This window comes from Penaeus monodon, chromosome 8 (assembly GCF_015228065.2).
Source record: "Penaeus monodon isolate SGIC_2016 chromosome 8, NSTDA_Pmon_1, whole genome shotgun sequence".
NCBI lineage: Eukaryota > Metazoa > Arthropoda > Malacostraca > Decapoda > Penaeidae > Penaeus > Penaeus monodon.
This window is the reverse complement of record NC_051393.1, coordinates 5,676,407-5,681,406: the sequence shown is the minus strand read 5'-3', so window position 1 is coordinate 5,681,406 and position 5,000 is coordinate 5,676,407.

The following is a 5,000-nucleotide window of genomic DNA, read 5'->3' as shown; positions in this document are numbered from 1 at the left end:
TGACCGGAGGGGAGAGAGCAGAGAAAGATAAACCTAAGAGAAAGGGAGAGAGGGGGGGGGGGGGGGATTTTGAAAGGCATGAAGAGGGAAATCGGGAGAGGCGACGAACAGACGAGAGAGAGATGACAAGATAGAGAGAGAGAGACTATGTAATATCATTATATACATACATACACACATATCGATATTATATAGTATAGAGATATATATTATAATAGAGATATATAAGAGAGGACAGTAAGATAGGCTTAGAATAGATATGAGATATTATAGATAATAGATATAGAGAGATATATATATATATATATATCGAATATATTAAATATATATTTATATATATATAACATATAATATTATATTAATAGTATAGATATATTATAGTATATATATATGATATATATATATATAATATAATCTATATGACAGATACATGATGTATATATTAGTATAATAGATCTATAGTAAATATATAGAGAACGTATATAGATATAGTAGAGAACGATATAGAAGAGATGATCATATAATATATATAATTATATGTACATATACATTTATATAGATCTATATATATAGTATATATATATTATATATATAATTATATATATATAGATAGTATATAGATATGATATATGATAGATAGAAATATACATAGATATATATATAGAGATCTATTAGATATATGATATATAAATATAAATATATATATACACACACACACACACACACACACACACACATATAGATCTATATATATATATTTATATAAATATAGTATATATAATATATATAATATAGACATACATACAATCACCCCCCCACACACACGCACACACACACACAATTGCACACATACATACACACACACACATAATATATATAATATATACACACACACAAACACATACACCACACACACACACACACACACACAAACACACACGCCACACACACACACACACATAATTATATTATATATATTAAATATATATAATATATATATTATATATATATATATATATATATATTATATATATATATAATATAGTATATATATAATATATATATACCTATTCATCATCATCAATAACGGTATGCTCATGTTTTTGAGCAGCCGTGGACCTCTCCACCATCCTTCGCCACTCAACTCGATCTGCGCTTTTCTTCCCACTTGTACATCGACAACCGCAAATATCTTTGATGTTGTCGCTCAGTCTTGTCTTCGGGTTTGCCTCTTCTCTGTTTCCTATCACACACTTGTCAGCAAAGTTGTTCTCGATGCTTTTACTTCTCACACATGACAATAAACTTTAATTTCCTTTTGTTCAAGATGTCCAACAGCCGGTCTTTAACCCAATTTATTTTTCTCCAGCACTTCATCATTCGTTTTTTCTCTGTCCAGTTAATACGTAGTAGTACTGTCTTCTGTTAACACCCACATTTCAAACCTTATGATCTTTTTCTTGTCTAGCTTCTTCAGCACCCAACACTCAGAACCAATGATGCAATTGGCGAAAACTAATGAGTTCAAAACCTCAGCTTTGTTCCGTACGTAAGTAAGGTTAAAATGCTTCGGGTCTTTCCAGATGTTATGAGAGCAACTGTGGCGTTTTTGGCAATGGTAATTCTCGTTTATCTTGCCGTGAATATCATATGTAATTAGTTAAAAAACAGCTCCGAGATAAACGTGAACTCTTTCAACATTTTCCACAAACCATCCATTGATGTAAACATGTCATCATTTTCATTGCCGGGTATCTTGAATCGTCATTATCTAGTTTTATTGGCATTAAGAAACAAGCTAGCCTTTTCCGCTTGCTTCTCTAATTGTATTATCGTAGCTGTTGTAGTTCAGTGATACTGCTGGCAATCAAAACTATATCATCGGCGTACCTAGATTTGCTATTTGTATCTCCCCAACATCTACAGTTCCTTCAAAATTCTCCATAGCACCTCTTCATAATGTTTTCAGAATATATGTTTAAAGAGGTGCGGAGACGGAGACAGAATGCAAACCCTTTGTCGCACTCCTGTTGACTTTCAAACCATTCTGTTTTAACCATAAGTGGTTCTTATAGTTGCTTGTGTTGGTAATAGATGGCTTTTATTAGTTGGATGATGTGTTTTGGAAACTTCATATCGTTCATTGTATTCCAAAGGATACTCGTGATCAACCGTATCAAAAGCTTTCAAGTAATTATGGAACACCGGATAGTCTTCTTAGTTCTTCTCTGTTTTCTCTATGATCAATTTGATTTAGAATCTGGTTCTTGGTACCTTTTCAGGGCCAAAACCTGCTTGTCGTCTGCAATTTCTTCTTTAACTTCAACTTCATTCTTTCAGCAATTAATTTTTCAACAAAATTTGCTGCTGTGACTTATTAATGGCAATGTCCCTGGTATTGTTTTTGCAATTGGAGTGCGATCACCATTTTAGGTAGGGAGCAAAAGGACTGATTTTATCCAGTTTATGGCCATCTTGTTTCATTCCAAATTTTTGTTTGACAAAGTTTGTAGAAGTATTCAACACTTTCGCCAGATTCTGATTAGTCCGCTGTATGCATCCATTCCCGGGCTCTTGTTATTCTTTAACTTTTTTTATGGCTTTATAACTCGTCTAGCAGTGGCGATGGTTCATCTTCGCTGTAATGAGTCTAATTAATGTGATGTTAGATCTTTATTCTTTTTTAAGGTGGAACAATATTGATTCCATCTATCTGTGACTTCTTTTCCCATCACATAAAACAAGACCATCTTCAGTTCGATAGTGTCCATTGTAGGTTTAAATTTCTTGTGATATTTCGTTACACTTGGTAAGTTCTTTAGTTGTTAGTTGTACAGTTTTCAATTCTTGGCAATGTTCATTTAAATATTTTTCTTATCTTGTCGCAATAATCTTTGAATTTTTTTATTTGTTTTTTTGTAAATTACTTCTTCAACTGGATATTGATTACCTTTGATTTTAGACATCTTCTTGTTTCAATTTCACTTAAGTGTTTTTTCAGATATCCAGGGGAATTGTCTTTTTCTTTTGGCGATAGCTTTCTTTAAGCAGCGTCAGCACGAGTTCTGTTCCTTCTTCCCACAACTCATTGGGTTTCTCATCTTCACATGATTGAGTACTTCAAATTTGTGACACTGTAATTACTGTAATTGTTATCAGAGTTTTGTATTCGAGTTTTTAGAGGTGGTGTTGGACGCTCTACTTTTTTAGTCTTATTTGAAAGCGGATAGTTAGAAGGTGGAGTGTCACTGTGGCAGTCGGCAAAGGTCTTGTCTTGGCATTTTTATGAAACTTTTCCGTTTTTGGTTCAGCACAATGTAGTCAATTGTTGCGTGTTCTTTTGTCTGTGTGAAAAACCACGTTACAGGGTCTGGGTGGTGTTGGAACAATGTATTGCTATAAATAGATAATTTGTAACTACAGAATTCAATAAAATTTACCTCTTTTCATTTATATCTCCAAGGCAGAATTTTCCACAGGTTTCATTTTTCAGATCATTTTGGCCTACTTTGGCGTTGAGGTCTCCCATGATTACTTGTACATCTCTGTTAGGGGATTGGTCTAAAAGTTTCTGGAGAGGTATAAAAAAAATTCCATTCTTCATCAATTGCAAGTTGTGGTTGGTGCGTAGCAGGGTTATAATATAATGTTATGAGGTTTTGCTTGTATTCTGACTTTAAAATGCGATCATTTATTGGGCGTTACCCAAGTAGAGCATTTGCAGTTCTTTCGTGAGAATCATAGCAACTCCGTGACTATAATTGCCTTCTTCTTTTCCAGAAAAAAGAACTGTATTGTTTCTTTAGTTTGAAACTTCCATTAACTTTTCCAATTGTCTCACTGCTTCCTAGTATTTGAATGTTGTATCTATCCATTTCGTTACAGACAGTATGTAATTTACCCATCTCTTTCATTTTCCTTACGTTCCACGTTCGATTTTAATTGTGTTTCTTAATTGGACATGTTTTCTTTATCTCTTTGCTTCCAGATGCATGTTAACATTTCAGCCTGGGTGCCCAGCCTAACGCGCCCACTTGATAAACCCACGCGAGGGGCGATGTGGTATGAATTATCATTCTGTATTCAATCATTGGTGTAGAGTTGGCAGGAGAAAATAAAAGTTGAGTGGAATCCCCCAGGCTCCCCTCTCTCAACTGGCAGTCCAAACTAAACTAGGAGGGAACTATCTCTTCCGGCTTGAAACAGGTACACTGTAAATACGCCAGACGTATTATTTGGTGAAACCAGTAATCAGGTAGAACCGAAGGTGTTTTCACCAGATATCCGCTGCCCTGCTGCCGACAGTTTCACCGCAATCCTGGCATAGGGAATGTGTGTGTGTGTGTGTGTGTGTGTGTGTGTGTGTGTGTGTGTGTGTGTGTGTGTGTGTGTGTGTGTGTGTGTGTGTGTGTGTGTGTGTGTGTGTGTGTGTGCCTGTGTATGTGTATTCGTGTCCGTTGTTATTGCTGTTACTTTATTATTCAGTTGTTCACTCTTTATGCTTTGTATCTCTGTCCATCTTTTCCTCTCTAACATACTTCAACACACATACAGACATGAATTCTTACGTATAGATTTGCGCGTGCGTGTGTATGATCATTCACTTGCAGTATACTGTATATAAACGAAGAAATAAAAAAACACAACTTATTCTTATTCTGTTTGTACTTCGAGAGACGTGCGTGTTTATATTCAATTTCATCAGGCGAGACAGTAATATAGACAGGACACTCGATTCAAAATATCTCGCAAATTACAAGCAGACGAAAGAATACAAAATGAACGTCGAAACTTAAACACTGCGTCTTTGTTGTTCTGGAAGACTTTTCTCATTGTTTATTGTCACTTGTTAATGGACTCTAAGTAAAACGGAATTTGGTAATTATGCCTTATCTTAAACTGTCTGAATATCATATCAGTTGTTTCTCCTCCTCCCTCTCTCTCTCTCTCTCTCTCTCTCTCTCTCTTCTCTCTCTCTCTCTCTCTCTCTCTCTCTCTCT